The sequence below is a fragment of the Triturus cristatus genome, chromosome 2_1 (genome assembly GCF_964204655.1).
Source record: "Triturus cristatus chromosome 2_1, aTriCri1.1, whole genome shotgun sequence".
Classification (NCBI taxonomy): Eukaryota; Metazoa; Chordata; class Amphibia; order Caudata; family Salamandridae; genus Triturus; species Triturus cristatus.
In genome coordinates, this window is record NC_140581.1 from 828033911 (window position 1) to 828054398 (window position 20488).

At 42.9% G+C, this 20488-nt stretch overlaps 1 protein-coding gene across 3 annotated transcripts in view; it reads right to left on the reverse strand.

Annotated features, from left to right (window-relative positions):
- Positions 1–3784, reverse strand: part of ERCC6L2 (ERCC excision repair 6 like 2) — a 1253563-nt gene extending 1249779 nt beyond the window's left edge. For 2 of the 3 annotated variants that reach the window (XM_085632896.1, XM_085632894.1), the window contains exon 1: positions 3679–3784. The gene's annotated coding sequence lies outside the window, so the exon portion shown is untranslated. The remainder of the gene's footprint in view (positions 1–3678) is intronic. The other variant, XM_085632895.1, reaches the window with a different exon arrangement.
- Between the last annotated feature and the right edge of the window lie 16704 nt (positions 3785–20488).

Below are 20488 nucleotides of genomic sequence, written 5' to 3' on the forward strand. Positions count from 1 at the left end.
ATGCCAACGAAAGACAAAAACGGTCTAATTTTCAAAGTACATTTAATTTTTTCATTTAATGTAATCTTCGTGTAATGTCTTTAAGTAAGTGCATTCATCTGCAGAGCGCCACATCATTTTAGCCTCTTAGCGCTTCAATAAGGATGTCAGCTCTATAATTGTGCCTCACACATACGTATTATTGCAGTAGAACTGCTCCGCCAAACTAACTTACCAACATCCAGCCCACTCCCCGATTTACAGTGTTTCCTTATGTTCGGCAGGTTATGTTATGTTATGGGCATTTATAGAGCGCGACTGTTACCAAAAAGGTGTCCTGGCGCTTAGAGAAGAGGGACCGAGTCAAAGGGGAGACATGGAGGATCAATTAGTGAAGAGTAATGTTTTCAATGTCTTTCTAAATACAAGAAGATAGGTCGTACTTCTTAGAGATGAAGGAAGAGCATTCCATGCTCTTGCTGCATTGAGTATGAAGCTTCTGCCACCCCAATTGGCACTGAGTACCGCCTCCATGTCTCATCTTCTACCCATAGTCTCACTTCCTGCATCCATAGTCACCTCCTATTCCAACATTCACCTCCTTGATGTTCTTCTGATGACCTTATTTCAAAAACTCCCATCCCCAAGATAAATGTCCCATATATACCCTTCTTGCCATCAGCACACTACTTTACCTTCATGTCCCTGTACTCACTGTGTACATCTCAAAGATGTCTACACCATCAACACTTGCCCCACACCCTCGGCACCAATGTTTTACCCAAAGTAAGAACAGACTTCTGCTCGACCTCAAATATTGTTTCTTCCCACTTCTTAATTACATTAGAGACAGTCGGGTAATGCTCTAGCTGGCGATGCAGTCATCTGTACACCTTGCAAGAGCCAATATTAAATACCTAGGAGAGGTGAGGCAGACTCTGCCTTTCATCTTCAGGCGGACTTTTGAGATGGCGATAGCAGCGCCAGTTCTTTAAAATAATTCATCTGGGTGCGTTGCACAAACCGCCTTTTTTGTTTTAGCTCAGGTTGGGGAATGGCTTGTTGTTTAATTACAATGTTATCGAACCGCAACAGAGGCACCTCAAACTCAGTGTAAAAGCACTATTGTTATTATTATGGATATAATCACTATTTATTCTACAGTTCCCACGCCCCCCGGGTCTAGCACAACCGGTTATTCAAAAACGCATTCACGTGGTGAGAAACCCTGGTGAAGGGCACACGATTTGTGATTAAATATATGGAGATGTCTGTATACAGAAGAACAGAAACGTTTCCATATGTGAAAAGAACCGCCTAATACTACCCTTACTCCTCCAAAAAGTTCCTGCACATGCAACTTTTGTAGTTTCTGTTCTGTGTCAGCTCCCTCCCCTCTGAAGGTTTAGAGCAACTTTGCTTCTTTTGTGTTGGTGATCTTGGGGTCCCTGAAGGATCTGGCCCCATGCCTGGTTGGGAGAGTGGGTACTTCACCCTACAGCCCCACCCCCCAACCCCATGAAACCTCCTGCACAACAGTGGTGAACAGGGCTGTCTGCAGTGACCTCTAGTCTCTCCCGAAAGCAGATTTCTTACAATAAACTGATGCCACATTTTGGAGCTCGGCCTTCTTGATCCTTGGGGCACTATATATCTCACAGGGGGGGGGGGGTCTGCTGCGGGCACACTGACAAGGGGGGGTGGGGGTAGAGAGAGAGCAGGGTGGGGGGGTTACGGAAGAAAATGTTGCGGACTTAACTTCTCCTGCACTGTCCTAAGTTGCCTGGCTCTCTTGCATGAGGCTATTGTATGTAACGTTGATTTAAGACTGCAATGGTTGGGGAAAAATCAATAAAAAAAAAAAAAAAAACTGATGCCACATGCTCCCAGCTGCCTGGGTCACTAGTGCCCATGCCAGTGGAGCTCATGATGCCACACTTTGAATGAAGGAAGTCTGAGTGTGCCACTTCCGGGGTGGATAAGATGCCATATTACCCCAGAGCTTTCTGCATGGAGGCCTTTTTAGGTGTTGCCTACTGACAGCTTTTAGCAGTCTGCCGAGGAAGACCTAGATTGGATGATACCAATACTTATAGGTCGCATTGGCCTGTTGCTTACCATTGGTTGGCTTTCTTGTCAATATAATTTTCTGGCTTCTCATTTAAAGGCTATCTTTCCGCCTTTTGTATTTATATCGCTCCTGGAGCATACCTTCTTTATATTCCTTTTGAATGGTTGGCTTGTATCCCTCCACTGCTCACACTAAGGTATCTTTTTCCTTAGCACTCCATGGAAGCGCATCTGTTTTCTTGTTCTCGGAGGTGGGCTGCTTCCATCCATGGTCCATCTCCCCAGCTTGTCCTTTGCTTCCACATCCACATCTTTTTTTTTTTTTTGCTTTATCCTTTTATTTTTCTCCTTCTTCTGCCTCATGCTTCGCCACAGCTCCCTCGCCAACCATATCCCCTTTGCTCCCCTCCCGTTGACATCTCCTCACCTGCTTATCAGTTTTTTCCCCAATCGTTTTGTAAAGGTTCTTCCCTTCACCTCTTGTTACTGACTTCTTTCAAAAGGAGGAAACGAAATATGCGTTTTAAATGTTTTTGGAGGGCTCGCCCACTACAATTTGCTACTGGGCTGTTCATTTTCCAAAGCATCCCCTCATGCAACATTCTTGTTATTATATTTTTTAATTGACTGCTCTAAGATTGTTTGCCATCTTGGAACAGTACATTTTAAACAAGCATTTGCAATGCAATAGGTCTCGCGTTTACGCGAGTTTAAGCTATCGGCATTGTAAATGATTGCCTTTTATTTATGTTTTAAAAACGAAAACAAAAATAAAAGGCATTGTTATTTGCTATGTCAATAGCTCAGACTCACGTAAATGCGAGACCTATTGCATTGCAAATGCTTGTTGTGAATCAATTCTTAATACAACTGGCCCTCAGTCTAGAGTAGAAGTAAATTTGTTTTTAAGATGTCAATGGGAGTGGAACACCCCCGAAATCGGAGGGGGGAAGGAGAAGAGGCTTATCCGTGGTCAAAAATATTTTCCCCTTTGTGATAAAAAATAAAATTGCAATAACAGAAAAGCATTCATACACGCACAATTAAGCATGCGGAGCTACCTTTTTGTGCAAGTAATACAGAAGTCACAGACAGCTATTCCACAAATACTCATGAGACCTGTGACTGCTGCATCTATCCTGAAGTGCTATTGGAAAGCTCTGTGACTTCAAAAAATGTGTAAATATGTACTCAAGTGCCAGAGTAAAACCAGAGGATACACATATACGAATCTGTCAGAATAACGCCTATAAATATTAAGTCAAACGTATATATTCCAGGAAACAGATAATAGTCGAAGGTTTCCAGCGAAGTTCTTAAAAGGTTTTGTCAATGCTAATTCGGCTGCAAGCCAAGGTTGTTTATTCATGAAGCACACAGGGTCAACCAAAATTGCTTTGCAAATTGTAATAATTAGAAAAGTGAAACTGCACATGTAAACAAGCGATTTTAAAGTACAAGTGCAAATGAATTGTAAATGGGGTTCCAAGACATTAACGAAACCTTGTTTTCAAAGTGAAAAAATCAAAAGCTCTTCAGTTTTGAACTTTTCGACTCTTTCACTTCTGTGACGCTGAACAGTCAGTCCTTCAACAGTCTACGAATGGCTCCTATCTTACAAGAACTAACCTGTACTAGCATCCAGACACACGCAGGAAGATTTTGTAGTTCCCTCTGATACAATTTCCTGCAGCTGCTCCGACGGGGACGCGAACGCGGGCGCGCTGACGTCTCACTGCGCACTGACGTCACACGCCGAACCGCCAGCGCACTAGAGAATCATCATGGACATTGTGATTGTCACCCAGCGTCTTGCTGCTCCCGGTCCTTGGAGCCGGGCTTATAGTCTGCATTCGAACGAGGGCGCGACCTGAGAGATTTTAAGGATTTGCGGGGGTTCTGTTTGGAACGGATTTGAATGTATGATCCAATTTCAACTATTTCATGTCCTCTTTGGCCAGATCACTGACAGCGCACAGATGCACATTCAGGGCGTGAAGGTGGGCATGGTTTTGCGGAAGCCGGTGCTGACACAGGTCCCTATCTGGCTCTCCATTTTTATCTCATCCTCAGAGTGAACAAGCATTGGCATAGCCAATAGGTCTCGCCTTTGGGACCTTATAAGTGTTTAGCGAGAGCTGTTGGCTTTCCCAATGTGTTTAAGAGATGATGTAGAGCAGTGTGACTGCTGCACAGTATGTTATACATTTATAATAAGTGTTAAACATTTGTATTGCCTTAGATATAATTAAGTTATTATGTATAACTGAGCGACTGTCTTTGGTAGGTGGTTGCCGCTTCTTTCAGTCTGCTTGCTAACTTGTAAGTTTATGCATTTGCTCCAATGGTATGGCCACCATTTATTCACAGGTGTGAATTTCTATGTGTGCATTACAGACAGACACGCAAGAAGGAGAGGGCACAAGCCAACATGCACAGCAAATATTTCATATTTTGAAGCTCTTTCATTCGAAAAAAGCCCCTTTTTATATACTTTTAAACATACCATAATTATCATGACAAACGGGCCTGTCTGGTTTTCTCGCTTGATGCAGTATGAATATCCTGCCTATGATACGAGAAAATCTACACTGTCTATTATAAATACAATGCTGCACCTGGTGAACTCCCCCTCGTAATATTCCCAGATACCGTTAAAAGAACATTCTCAATAACAGTTTACCTTAGCCAATGTGAACCAAATTTGCAATCTTCCTTTTTTCTTTTCGTTATCACTGTTCCTATCTTAGCGTTACTCGAGTGTCCAACGATATTACCAATAAAACTATGAGGGATGTGGTATATTTCATTCACCATTTTATCAAAAACACTGGCTTCGTCCGTATTATAAAAATCCCTGTAGTCACTAAACCCTTGCGTTTTTACCATAACGTGCAGAGTCACAGAGCAAAATATAAATAGCAACATAGCGGGACATCTCTAAATTTCCCTTATCCAAATTCAATTGCTAAGCAAGTCAGGCGTTTAACTAATAAATTAAAACTATCCTCGGAGCCGCCCTCATACTGAGGGAACGAGAGTCTTGATGTATTAAATAGACCAAACAAACGACCCGCCACTAGTTTAAAATCAAATACAATTCTAAGGAAAGCCAGCATCCTATGCTCATCCACCTTCATGGTGGTCGACCACTTACCGGGATTCAAAATTCTCCTGCACGTACGTAAAAATGCCTCATTATTTACCTACGCACCGGGTCTCTTTATATACTCAACTTGATCGGCAGAAGATCGAGCCAAATCACCCTGTTTGTGAAACATCGAGATGAGACTCGAGAAGTTACTTTGCCTCCGCCATTTTAGAAGGCATTTAAGAATATGTTTGATATTCTTAAATACCTGCTAAAATGGCGGAGGCAAAGTAACCTCGAGTCCCATCTAGATGTTGAGCATATAAAGAGACCCGGTGCGTAGGTCTATTTAATACATCAAGACTCTTGTTCCCTCAGTATGAGGGCAGCTCCGAGGATAGTCTTAATTTATTAAACGCATGACTTGCTTAGCAATTGAATTTGGATAAGGAAAATTTAGAGATGTCCCGCTATGTTGCAATTTATGGTAAAAACGTAAGGGTTTAGTGACTACAAGCATTTTTTATATACGGACAAAGCCAGTGTTTTTGGTAACCTGGTGAATGAAATATACTACATCCATTTTCATCGTAGGGCACTCTAGTAACGCTGATATAGGAACAGTGATAACGAAAACGTCCCTAAAAAAAAAAAAAAACGCCCACCAGTGTAAAAGGGACGGGGCTTAAAAAAGAGAAAGAAGCGAAAAAACACACCCCCGAATCTGAAAAAGACGGGGCTTGAATTGACAGACAAAGCTCTTCTCCAATGGCTGACCAGCATTTAAGAGGCCAGCCAATGGAGAAGAGGGGCGGGTTCAAGTCCCACTACTGGAAAACATAAAATCTCGCCAGCGAGACTGCGGAAGCGCAGCCTTCGCTAGCCGAGACCTAAAAACAAATCAACTCGTCATCACTACCTTTGATGTTACAGTCGAAGAGACTTGTTATAGTTCTTAAACAGTGAACATTTCAAAACTGAAGCATTTTAAGTGGTATATACAACAAAGCCAAAGTTGTTGCTTATTTAGCTTGTGCAACTGACAATCATTGACAAAGCCAGTAGTCCTGGCTTGTTCTAGGTGGAATTTTATTTCTTGTATTTGATATCTGAATGCAATGACAGAAACATAAAATTTACCAGTTGGGCGGTACACCATGCTAAGCACAGATTTGTGATTCTTTTTTTCAACATATGTGTTTTCAAGCCTCACCCTTAATCACATTGGCCACGCCGAATTGAGAAACACCCCAGTTTTTTCATCCCACTTAAAGCCCTGGGCACGCTTTTAAATTCTAAATGTGTTTATATCTAATATTCAGGGATAGTGATGTACGTTTTCAATATTGTAACAGCAGCTCACTTTTTGCAAATAATCTCTGTGACCCTCTGTTATAATGACAAGTTGTTCTTGTCTCTTTAAGAACAACTTGTCTTCCCCGTGCGCCTGTCCTCGGGCGCTGTTTTCATTTAATGGCCACTCCACATTCTGGCGTTCTCGTCTGCCCTGCTCAAACTGTTTACTTGGGCACTTACGACAAGAGCACCAGAATGAGCGGTTGTGGGTTGTTTCTTCTCCCACGCTCGTTCTTCTAATAAACACTTTAAAAGTGCAACGCATCCTTGATTTTCTTACTTTAACATTTGGCGACGAGGATAATTTACCGCAGATTCAACCTCCACCAGGTGCACAAGAAAGATGGAACGTTTATTCAGAAGGATTAGCTAGACTTAGCAGAAAATTTGCCGAAGAGCCTAGTGTTCTTTTAGAACGTTTTAACTTTATGAAATGAAAACAAAGTGTTGATGAGTCTGTGGAGGATTACATTTCCGCTTTAAGATATTTAGCTTCAACTTGCAATGTTTGTGCTGTTTTAGATACATGTTTAAGAGATCAGTTTGTTTACAGCTGTTCATCAAAGAAAATACAGGAAAGATTATTGGTATGCAGGGATCCCACATTAAGTGAAACAATAGAAATGGCCAAAAGCATAGAGAGATCGATGATTTCTTCTAAAGCTATGTCTAATGATTCTTCTTTTAGCAGTATTTCGGTTTCAGTCATCTCAGACGAAGGTGATCATATATCTACAATTGATGCGTCATTAAACAAAGTAGAGTGCCATTTAAAAAACCTAACACATTCTGTTACAGGTGTGGTTCTCGGAATCATTTGGGCAATAGTCCGAATTGTCCTGCTTCTTTCAAGCGATGCACCAAATGTGGTAGGATGGGGCATTTCATGTCAGTTTGTAAAAGTGCTAGAAACACTGTCAGAATTAGCTCAACTGATGCCACTCCTGATACGTGTGCACGTGATTTAGCTAAAGTAGTACTTACAATTTCTGATGATAACCCTGATCAGATCAGTATCAAAGGCCCGTTCTGTCAAGCTATGGTGGCTCATGTCCCCATAGAAATGATGGCGGACTCAGGTGCACCAATTACCATTATCGCTGATTGGCTATTTGCAGAGATGTGGAAAGAGAGACAATTGTCTATAACAGATATTCACCCAAAAGCTTTTGGGGATCAGGACATTGATATGTTAGGGTATTTCATTGATGTTCTGTCCTGTTTGGGCAGACAGATTACAACCAAGATCTATATGGCCATTAAGGGAAACAATTTAATAGGCTGGAAAGATTTAGCAAGACTGGGCATTATTTTAGTTCCAGGTACAGAGAATCCTATTGTTCTAGCCGAACATTCGATTAATTTCATTGACCGTGATGTGGAAATGAATGTTAATGTGGTTAACAAATTTCAAAATATTTTTTCAGAAAAAATTGGTAACATTGGTCAATTTGAACATTTGATTAAGCTTAAAGAAAATGCCTATCCAGTTGTCCACAAAGTGAGGTCAGTTCCACTTAGTGTCAGACATGATCTCAAACTTTTACTGGAAAAACTTTGCAAAGAAGGTGTCGTTAAAGCGACAGACTCCTCTGAATGGGTCAGTCCGGTCGTTATAATTTTTTTAAAAAAAGGACAGGCGAGATCCACCTCTGTGTGGACTTGTGCACCCTTAATAAGAATATAATTATCGACCGTCACCCTATGCCCATAATACAAGACCTTCTAGCCAATTTGGGGAAAGCTAAAGTCTTTTCTTTGTTGGATCTTAGATCCGCGTACCATCAGATACTACTTGCTGCACAGAGTCAAGACCTCACTACTTTCATAACACCGTTTGGTGCCTTCAAGTTTTTGCGCATGCCTTTTGGACTTGCCTCTGCAGCAAGTGTGTTCCAGAAATTTATGGACACCATTCTTAAAGACATATCGGGGGTGCAAGCTTTCCAAGATGATGTCCTTATCTTTGCAGAGTGTGCGAGAGAACACAATCTTATTCTGGAAAGAGTGTTATCTGTGTTTGAGAAAGTGGGCATTACACTTAGAAAAGAGTAATGTAAATTTATAGAGGATCATCTTGGTCATTGCATTTCAAAGCAAGGTATTAGTCCTAAGATGTCCCTTATCGCTGCCATCAAAGACACTACACCTCCCCCAAACAAAGACACTATTCGTTCATTTCTTGGATTGTGCGAGTATTATTCTCGTTTCATTCATGGGTACGCTTTAATTGTTCAGCCTTTAAGAGACCTATTACGTAAGGGCAAAGCTTTTGTTTGGTCTGATGAGGTACAGAAATCATTTTCTGAGATCAAAACCTTAATCACTTCTGCACCCATTTTGTCACCCTTCACTGCTGGCCAGTTGTGTTGCTTAACAGTTGATGCTAGTCAATTGGGCCTAGCTGCTGTCTTGTTGCAATGTGTTGGGAGTAATGAACATACCATTGCTTATGCCTCACGTTCCCTATTGCCATCAGAAGTAAATTACAGTACCATTGAGAAAGAGGCACTTGCCTGTGCCTGGGCAGTTGAAAAATTCAAGACCTATCAATGGGGTACCCAATTCAAAGTTTTCACTGACCACAAGCCTCCTATTTACATGCTTAGTGGAAATGGCACTGGGAAAGCCTCGGCCAGACTAGTGCACATTCTTTCTAGATTGCAGGAATACAATTTTTATATTCAATACTTACCTGGTGGCAAAAATGGTCATGCTGATTGCCTTTCCAGAATGCCCATCAAAGATTCTTCTCTCCCTGAAACAAATGAAGTAGAGTGTATTGTGGCTCTCATTGAGGATACTCTTGATGGGAGCTCTTCCTTTTCCAGAGAGTCATGGTTATCCGCACTTGGTAAGGATGTTCTCCTTCAGCAAGTTATTACTCACATCAAGCAAGGTTGGCCTCACGAGAGGAATCTTTCTCCTAGTGTTAAACCTTTTGCACAAGTTTCAGATTTATCAGTTGTCAATGGCTTTTTGCTTCGTCATGACTCATTAATTCCTCCCACTAATTTTAGGGAATTGTTGTTCAAGAAGAGTCATGAAGGTCACATGGGTGTTTCTGCTACCATTCGCAATTTATAACAGTTCTACTGGTGGCCTGGTCTTGATTCTGAAGTTAAGACATGGATTTCTGATTACAGCACATGTTTAATTTCCGATAAGCATTGGAAATTATCTGGACCCAATCTACACATGGTTCCCATACCTGATTCTCCATGGGACAAAGTTGCTCTTGACTTCGCGGGGCCTTTTGAACTACTTCCCAGCAACAAAAGGCACATTTTAGTTTTGATTGATTACATGTCTAAGTGGGTGTACTTTGATTTTGTTTCATCACCTGATACTAATGCTGTTATTAAATTTTTGAAAGGTGTTTTCAAAATCGAAGGTCCACCCAGAGAACTGGTGACTGACAATGGCACACAATTTAAATATCACCAGATGTTGAAGTTTGTTCAAGATTTGGGAATTAAACATCTTAATGTTGCATTGTATTCCCCTTCTTTCAATGGCCTGGTAGAACGAATCAACAGATTTTTGAAGGAGGGGATTCAAACTGCTATGTCTGGTGGTTTTCATGTGGAGGAATTTTTAAAACACAAATTGTGGGCTTACCATACAGCTCCTCATAGCACCACCGGTGTTTCTCCTTTTAGATTATTGCATAACAGACTTGCCAGTTCGCATTTATTTCCTACTTGGGTGAAAGATATAACTATTCCTTCTTCTAGTTCCCAAGGTAGTTTAGAAAGAGTAAAGGATACTGTCAAGCAAAAACATGCAGCGATTTCAATTTATCATCAAAATTTAAAGAACACCAAAGATGTCTTATTTGCTGTTGGCGATTGGGTTTTAATTAAAAAACCCAACAGGATCAAAAAAGGAGAATCCAAGTTCACCCTACCTGTCAGAGTTGTTAGTGTTTCAAAAGGGGCAGTTTTGTGAAAGGGTAGAGGGTGGTGGAACAGGAGGAACCTCGTGAGAATCACAGCTGATCAAGCTTTAAAAATTACATCCGCAAAGAAAAGAGGTCTTTGTATGTCAGAGTTTTATTGTGAAAACTCTGGTATGGATTTCTGCTTTGAAAATCCTGTTTCTTCTTCACCGGATAATGATGTTCATATCAATGAAGGTGTTTGCTTCCTTCCTACCCACACACCGCCAAAACCAACCTCCACGAGGGAATGAAGGCCGTCGCAGAATGGATGAGGAACAGCCGACTAAAGCTGAACTCGGACAAGACAGAGATCCTCATCCTCGCTTCCACCCCCTCAGCTTGGGACGACTCCTGGTGGCCAACCACGCTAGGAACAGCACCGACACCCACCGATCACGCACGGAACCTGGGTATCATCCTCGACTCCTCCCTCTCCATGTCGAAGCAGGTCAACGCCGTCTCCACCTCCTGCTACAACACCCTCCGCATGCTCCGCAGGATCTACAAGTGGATCCCCACCGAAACAAGAAGAACGGTGACCCAGGCCCACGTCAGCAGCAGGTTGGACTATGGCAACGCACTCTACGCAGGTATCCCGACCAAACACCTGCGACAACTGCAACGTATCCAAAACGCCTCCGCCCAACTGATCCTCAACGTCCCTCGCCGCAGCCACATCACGCCCCACCTGAGAGACCTACACTGGCTCCCCGTCGAAAAGAGGATCACCTTCAAGCTACTCACCCATGCCCACAAGGCCCTCCACAACACCGGACCAGCATACCTCAACAACCGACTCAGCTTCTACACCCCCAACCGCCAGCTCCGCTAAGCCAGACTCGCCCTCCCCGCTGTCCCCCGCATCCAACGAACGACCACCGGCGGAAGATCCTTCTCCTTCCTCGCCGCCAAGACCTGGAACACCCTCCCTACCCACCTGCGGCAGACCCAGGACCTGCTCACCTTCAGAAGACTTCTCAAGACCTGGATCTTCGAGCAGTAGCAGCACCCCCCTCCCCTCAGCGCCTTGAGACCCTCACGGGTATGTAGTGCGCTTTACAAATACTATTATTGATTTCCATCAATAATGTTCCTCATGTTTCTTCTCCAACTATTGAATCCAGAGAAAGTAGCTCTTCCAACTTGCAGTCGTTACCTGAAGATTGTTTGATTCCTGTCACTTCTCATAGATTGCCTCGCAATGTTTCTCTTCTTCAGAGATTTAAAGATTATTATTTGATGTGATTTTTCAGTTCTACACTTTGTTCTTATTAATGTATTTATTTATATTGTATCTTCTGTGATTTGCATTATGTTAGCTATATATTGTATTGTTGCAACATGTTTTTCTTTTTTATCAAAACAAAGGGGGTGATGTTATAATGACAAGTTGTTCTTGTCTCTTTAAGAGCAACTTGTCTTCCCCGTGCGCCTGTCCTCGGGCGCTGTTTTCATTTAATGCCCACTCCACATTCTGGCGTTCTCGTCTGCCCTGCTCAAACTGTTTACTTGGGCAGTTACGACTAGAGCACCAGAATGAGCGGTTGTGGGTTGTTTCTTCTCCCATGCTCGTTTTTCTAATAAACACTTTAAAAGTGCACCGCATCCTGGATTTTCTTACTTTAATACCCTCTCTCATTTGTCCTAAGTGAGGTCTGTTTTGATCAAAAAAGAACTTTCTATGAATGTTGCATGAAACATGAACACAACATTTTGCTGCAAAATGTCTGCAATAAACTCTCACACTTCACCCATATTAAAAATAAATAAAAGGAAAATAGCATTAAAAACAATTTGTTGAATTATTCAGGGTCATCAGGGCAAGACTACAGAACCGAGCCGGCTCCATCAGGGGCCCTCCTGAAAGGTGAGGCCCTAGGCCAGAGCCCACTTTGCCCATGCATTAAAACGTCTCTGGACACGACGACGGATGGATCTCAGGGCAGGAACTGAGTCGTGCGGCTTGCTCCTCCTGGGGGGCCCGCACTCTTTATTTCTTTATGCAATTTTAAAGTGAGCAAACTTTACCCAGGAGTGTCAGAGCGCTTTACAATAGAGCAAATTAAATTACATAAGGAATAAGAGTAGCATGGAAGTAGGTAAACCTACTTATGAGTACTCGTGGTGAGATTTACAGAATAACAAGTTACAGATTTATTCAAGGTTACATAATACGAAAAGGTGGAGCGATTAGGGTTAAAGTACATAATACATATATACAAAATTGATCTCTCGTGAGGGTCATGACCTAGGATGAGGCAAATTATTGATAGAAGTTTCTTTAGAAGATCTGTTTTGAAAATCCAGAAAGATGCGGTGGTCCTAACGATTGGAGGTAGTGAGTTTCAAATTCGAATCGCATTATCCGAGAAGGATTGTGCCATAAGTCTTTCCCTTTGAAAATTGGAGGTTTGAGCAGTACATTTTCAGCATTGCGTGAAGGTCTGGAACCACCTGATATTTTGAGTTTTGTTGGCCAGGTAGCGAGGGGTGGAAGTGTGTATGGCTTTATAGGTGATGCAGGCAGTCTTGTAAATTTACCTAGCTTCAATAGGAAGCCAGCGAAGAGAAATCAGTATGGGTATAATATGGTAATTTCTTTTGGCCCCATAGACGAAACGTGCCACTGAATGGAGAATGAATTTTAGATGGGATTGGTGGGTTTTGGGGAGGCCGACAAGAGAGAATTTAAGTAGTGAGTCTGGAGAGTACCAAAGATTGAACCAGAGTTTTCAGGTCTTGTTCAGGAATGAAACGCCGAATCCCCCAGAGGTGGCGCAGTTGGTAGCGTGTGTTCTTGGCCATAGTGTTGCTTTGGTGATGTAAGTGGATTATTTTGTCATGGATGACACCTAGGGATTTGACACGGTCAACGACAGTAGGTTTGTTGATAAGAATGTTCAGATTATCCATCCATGATTGAACAGGAAGTGGAGAGTTTGCGGTTGAGAGCAAAGGAATTAAGTTTTAGAGGAATTCAGAATTAGATGAATGTCATCCAATCTTGGATGGAGTTGAGGGTGGAGTCGAGGATTGAAATGTCGTGTGCAACACCTTTAGGTACAGTTGGTTGTTGTCAGCATAGAGGTGATAATGGATCCCAGACTTTTTGGAAGGTTTCCCAGTGGTTCCATGTAAAAATTTAAAAGGGTGGGTGCGAGGATCGAGGCTTGAGGGACGTCTTGAACCACAGCCTTTGATGTAGAGAGACAGTTTACTATTTTAATCATCTGAGATCTGACCAAGAGGTATGATTCAAACCATTTGAGCACTGTGCCTTCAAATCCCATTCTTTGTTTTAGTGTGTTCAGAAGTGTGTTATGGTTAACAGTGTCAAAGGCTGAAGATAGGTCCAGAGTGATCAGGAGACAGGAGTTGCCTGAGTTGAGTACTCGCAGGGCATCGTCGAGAATTCATAGCAGTGCTGTTTCAGTGCGGCAACCTTGATTGAAGCCAGATAGAAATTCATCAATAAGGTTGTTGTCCTTGATATTTTGGGAGAGTTACTCCGCTACACATCTTTCAGTGATTTTAGCAAGGAAAGGGAGGTTGTTGATAGGGTGGAAATTGTTAAGGTCATTCACATTGACGGAGAGTATCTTTAGAAGTGATGTAACTGACCTGTTTTGAGGGCAACAGGAAGGGAGCTTTGGCTGCGGAAGAGGTTAACCAGACTAGGCCAGGAGGGGAGCGTGTAGGTCTGGAAGTCAATTGCAATGTCACTAGGGATAGGGTCAATAGAGAGGTTTGAAGGTTTTGTTTTCAGAATGTTCTTTAGGAAGGCATCTTCGGGAATGAAGTCAAAGCTGTGCCAGGATTCTTTGGATTTGTAGTCCTCGAGGGGGGTAGCATGAGTGACATGATCAACGTGCAATTTCACTTTTTCATTGAAGAATTGTGCAAGTTCTGCTGCTTTCCTGGGAGGGTCATTGAATTTGATGGTTGAGGAAGAGTAGCTGGTGATTTTGATTAGGTCAAAAAGCTTTTTAGGTCTGTTCTTGGCAGAGTAGAGGAGGGTTCTGAAGTGATTCGCTTTTTCACTAAAGCTGTGTTTGCGATATTGTGATCTTGCGTAATGGAGATTAGAGAGATTAACGGTGGAAGGGGACTGTCTTAATTTCTTCTCCAGGTACCTAGGGGTTCTTTCTTTCATCATAGAGGGACTTATTGAACCATGGAGCGGAAGGCGTGGGCCTTTTCTTTTTGCTTTGTAGCGGAGCAACATTGTCTATCAAGACAGAAAGACTAGTGAGACTCTAGGTGGTCAAATAGTTGACGCCAGAGTTGGGCTGAAGACTGGAAGTGCCTTCATGGCAATGTTGCAGAGAGTATCAAGGTCGGTGTTTTTTTTTTTTGCGAAACCATTTAGTTGCTCTTTTAGATTGTCCAAGGGTTACAGAATGAGATGGGTACAATGAGAAGGGGATGAGGAAGTGGTCAGACCAGTCTACTGGTATAGGATCATCATCGACTGTTAGCATGTTTTCTTTGGAGATAATAAAGTGAAGCGTGGAGCCCTTGGAATGTGTTGGTTTTGTGCTGTGTTGTAAGAGATCATTTCCTGAGAGAAATGTGGCAAGCTAGTTGCCAGCTGAATCTTCCAAAATGCCCCAGTGAAGATTAAAGTCTCCTAGAAAGATCAATTTATCACTTTGTTAGTATTGCTCATTCCTCGGTGAAGGCAGAGCAGTCAACTGGCCGGTGATAAATGGCATGAAACCTGAAAGGGGAGCTGTGCTGTACATGAAATTCCAAAGAAAGGCATTCGAAGGTGAAGAGAGAACTACTAGGAAGTTCCTTGAATTGAAGGGAGTTTCTGAAGATAGCTGCGATGCCTCCCCCAACTGTACCCACCCTATCATTCCTGATGATGGAGTAGTCCGGTGGGAGGAGTCGATCGAGAGTAGTGTGAGACGCGTCAATTGAACCATGTCTCAGTGAGGAAAAGTACATCAAGATTGTAGTGATTGATGGTGTCAAAGATTTGCAGCCTGTGTTTAGTTGCAGATCACAGTAGTGAAGCAGACAGTGCAGCTCTGATATGACTGTTTCGGTGAAGGGGGTGTAAGGGCTTTTAGAAGAGATAGGGGTGATGTTTCTGAAGGTTGGTGCCTGGGTTGTAACTGGCTGGCGTATAGTGTGGACCTGGGTGATGATCAGTTTAGTTCAATGATTTGTGTTGTCTGGAGAAGAGAAGGTGGAGGAATTTGAGGTAGCTAGCCAGTAAATTGGAAATATCTGTTGGGGACAGATTGTGTGCAACTCTTTTGGGGTGTGGGAGCAGAGTACTCCTCAGGATAAGGATTTTGGGGTATTGTGTACTCGCCAGGGGGAGTAGGGAGTCTGGTACAGAAGAGATTTTAAAACATAGGTAGGAAATGGTAGCTTCAAGCTGAGAGATTGAAGAAATGAGACGGCCTAGTTTATTTTCTAAGGTGAGCAGAGCTGAGCACGGAATGTTATGTTGCTCGATAGGGGTGACAGGTTCTGAGGGGAGTTTAACTTGAGAGGTAGCGTGAGGAGGGGGGCCGAATGAAGATGTGGTGGGGTAATGTATTATGATGTGGAGTTGGTTGGAAATATGAGTGGGTTCTGCTGTGGTGTAGAAATAATTCTCAGGGCATTCATTTAAGTAGATAGATGTATTGTGTATTAAATGAGGTGGAGAAGGGTGAGGGCTGTGGTGGGATGATTGTATGTGAGGAGGAGAGAGATGGGAGTGGAAAAAAGGCAGGGGGTCGGGGAGGTAAAGAGAGGAGGGAGGGGTGATGGCATGTGAGCTAGATAGTGTGAATGTGTGGCGTCCGGAGACAGTGAGGAGAATTGTCCAAGAGGGTAGATGTAGAATGTGGATGTTTCTTCCTAGTTACAGAAAAGGGAAGGGGAAGGTAGATGTTGCCATAGAGGTGTAATGGTTTGAGCGGCAGTACAAGAATGAGCGTGGGGTGTGGTGATATGTTTGTGGTGTGGGAAGGATTCAGGTTAAAGGATAGGAAGCAGGGGAAGAAGGGTGGGTGGATAAGAAGGAAGAGTATATGGTGGAGAGGTCTCTATGTGAGCAGGATAGTCTGGCTGTTGGAAAAATGGACGGGATAACGGGGTGAATAAACTAGTTGGGGGGGATGGTTTCTTTGAAGTCCTGGGATGGTACGTGGGTGCAAATGAAAGTGCTTGCCATTGGCTGGAATAGGGTGTTGATGAAAACGTCCAGGCTGGAGAGATAGGGAGGAGGGGAAGGAGGGAAGCGGGTGGTCCATAGGGGAATCTTGTTCCTCTTGTGGGAACTGCCTTTTGGTGTCCATGTGGATTGGGAAAGGCGAGCGGGAAGTGAGGGAGAAGTCTATTGGAGAGTCAGGAGGGATCAGAGTGCCAATGATGGTGAGCAGGGATGGAAATAAGTGGTCAAAAAGAGTGTGACAAGTGTCTTTAGCTTGAATCATGAACTCACCGTTGTTGTAAAGGGAGATAGTGATTGATCCATGGGGAGGGGAAATGATCTTGTTACAGTTGACTCCAACTTTCAATTGTTTGATCAACATTATTGTAGACTAGAGCGGGTGTGGTGGGGATGATGGTGGGGAAGGGGAGAGTGCCACAAGTGTAGTGGCAGTGTAGAGAAGCAAAAGGAAGAAAAGACACATATCTCAGGGGAGTTTAAGTAAGAAAGGAAAAAGGAAAGGACAAAACGAAGTGTTGTTTACCAGTTGAAGCTTATGGCACGTTGACGCCGCTGACCTTCGGCAATGTAGAAAGGATCTGGTGAGGCCACAGGGAGAGTCACTTCACAGACAGCTTAAAGTGGTTCACTGAAGCCAGAGAAATGAGTTCTAATTTAAGACAGATCCAGGCCATAAATGACAAACGTGCATTGAATATCCCGTTTCATGCTTAGGAAATCTCCATTGGTGCAGCCTGTTCTCCTTCAGTTGCCTCATTCCACTAATCTGGTTAACAATCCTCATCTGGGAGCCCATTGTTTCATCCTAAATCTTAAAAGGAATTGGATTAAGTTTGCATTGGAAGCTTTGAGGGCAGGTGCTTCATACAATTAAGGAGGCAGAGCTGAGCATTATCCTGCCACCTTCTGTGCCAAAACCATCCGTAAACCAGTATTGGCAATGTAATAGGTCTCGCATTTGTTGGCGTTGAAGGTACTGGCATTATAAATGCCAATGTTTTTTTACTATTGCAATAGATATGCCCTCCCCACCTTAATAATATAAAGGTATTATATAATTTTTTTTAAATGTACAAACAGCTGCTGCTCTGACCTGATGTGATGAGAAAAGCAGACATTCGCCCTAGGTGCGCTGTTTTTTTTGTTGTATTTACTGATCCTAGTTAATTGGGGTTGGCTGGTATGGAAACCAGGTCGGGGGACGGCAAGCAATGGCGGGGACAGAAGCAACACGAAGGAGGTTGGGAGTTAGGTGTAACAACACAGTAGACGACAAAAAAACATTGGGTAGGGGGAGGCGAAGCAACACCCATTTTGCATTATGACTATGGCGGACTTGCTTGTTGTTATTTTCTGTAAGTTGCGTTCTGGCCTGCAGTGAATATCTCTCCTTCCGACAACATACTAATACAAGCAGCGGTGAAGGGAGCCTACACAACGATCCAAAGGAAGCCTGCACAACAATCCAAAATAAACTTTAAGTGTTTTAATACCTTTGGGGGTGAGCTCATGCTATAACAGTGCATCTGCAAAATGAAATTGTACACCCAGGGGGAGCTTTAGCTGAACCAGATGGTAAAAATGTACATGGAAAAAGCAGCAAACTTGTAAGGGTGGTGGGCAAATAGTGTTGTGGGAGGGATGAGGGGGTGGGGAGAGAGGGCACAGCCAATCATTGAGGCCTTTGGCTCTGTAATCTCCCTGCCATCTGCCGACTCAGGAGCTGGGAATATGTGTTTTGAACTTCTGCTTTGGCTAATATTTTGTAAATGTTTGCAAATCACTTATTGTCCTCCCACCCGCGCTCTATAAACGTTCAAATGTAATAGAGAAAAAGCGATTGCAGCTATGTAAATGTACAAATGTAATTGTAAAAAAGCAGCAATCGCTACGATCTTGTAGTGGTGGAGGGGCGGCCGAGTGGTGTTGTGAGAGGGATGTGGGGGTGGAGAGCGAGGGCACGGAGATAAAGTATAAGAATTAGAATTTAAATGAAACAAAAAAAACTGATCTTGGAGGAGTGGTGGGGGTGGGCAAGCAATGTTTTGGGAAGGACGGTGATACAGCGGTTCAACAACAACAAATACCCCACTACCATATACTCACCTGGGCTAATAAACACACAATTTGAGTAAACCGCTGGGTGTCAAGTTTATATGTTTTCACAAGTGTTCAGGATTGGTCTAAATCACCTTTACTAACCCTTCACAGATCAAAAAGTTCTTTCCTCTGGTCGATGAACCATTTATTGAACTAATTGATGGTGATAATGACTCAAACTCAACTTAACTTACCTATACTTTAATTAAATGAAATGACCACAAACTCCTTTAGAGTTTTAACACTTTATCTAAAATTTTAGACCATGTGAACCACTTCAAAAATACAGTCGCCTTCACCCATTAGGAGAAAAAATTCAATTAATCATCAAACACATACTTCGAACATCCGCAATGTCTTATGCTCAGAAAGGGAGACGACAGAGAGAAACCAAGAATGGTGTGAAGACCAACCCCCTGGCCAAAGGGCTGGTAATGGTCCCCCGGGATAGTTCGGGTGACAAAGACTTCAGGACAGGATAGTTGACCTCTCTAATACTGACGATTGCGCCGCACCCTTCTCTGACACTCTCTCCCTCCTCGAGATTCTTCTGCAAGTCTTCTTCTAACCCCAATTAAATTAGGATAGAAAGTTCTGTATTCGGCTTCTTCATCAGCATCTCACAGAGTCCCTCTCAGCATCAGCATCACCCGCTACACCGACAGCATCTCCCCTCTGCAGCATTCAGCAATTTGTGCTCTTGGTTTGTTTAACTAACTAAAGTTACCTTAATTATACCTTTCGTTCTGGATGTTCCACCCACCAAAGTTTCAATATCGTAAAATTCGAAATCTAATTGGTCAGGCAAGGGGGGATGATCATCACACCATGCTTACATGACATCAATATCGACCCTTTTTCGTAAAAACCCATCCCCTTAATTTCTATTCCAAACTTTATTTCCCACCCGTATTCACATTACATTTGCAACATTTATAATAACTTCCACATATTCTTTCATTCCAGTGAACTTTTCACCACTCAATTCCCAGGCCAGGGCACTCTGCGGCCTTGGCTTGTATTCAAGTTTGTAGTCATCGTTCCGGATTTACTCTCAATAGGCATGCGCAGATGAACGATTCAATCACATGGCTCTGCTTACTTCTGTCATACACGAGAGGCCCAAATGCGTACTAATAATAAAGTCAGAAAGACAGATGTTACTTTAAAAAATAAATGGTTTCACTGTATACCACCCATCTCTACTCTATTCCTCTTTATTTATTAATACTTACCCTGCATTAGTATAATAGCTTGTTTTCTTGTCAGCAAAGCAAATGCCATGCACGTGAGCCTTTAAGCCGCCATGTTAGTGCCTTCTGCTCATGCGCAAGAATTTCCCTACAAGCTTTAGAACGTCATACTACGTAGATGCAGTTGAGGCATGCGCAGTAAAGATTCCCTGCTTTTAGCAATTTCAGTCCTTCATTCATTTTATTAACGTTAGTAACACATAGGCAAGCTTCTCTAACCAGTGTGCTGGTGTGCTGTGCATTAGTTTAACACAAAACAAAATTAATAACGCGTTAGTAGGTTAAAGGAGGGGATTGCGTTTGCGCAAGTCTCTTTTCTACGAGTCCTTGCTCCATTAACGGCACAGGGAGATTATGTGAAAACAAGGCAAATAAAGCTGCTGAAGCTAAGCAAACAGAACACTTAACAGCAGAGGCAGGCCATCAAAGAAAAAAGAGTGCTCTTGAAGCTCTCTACGAAGCATCACGAGTTAGAACACATGTAACAAGGGCAGTCCTCATGGAAGGAACAACAGAAG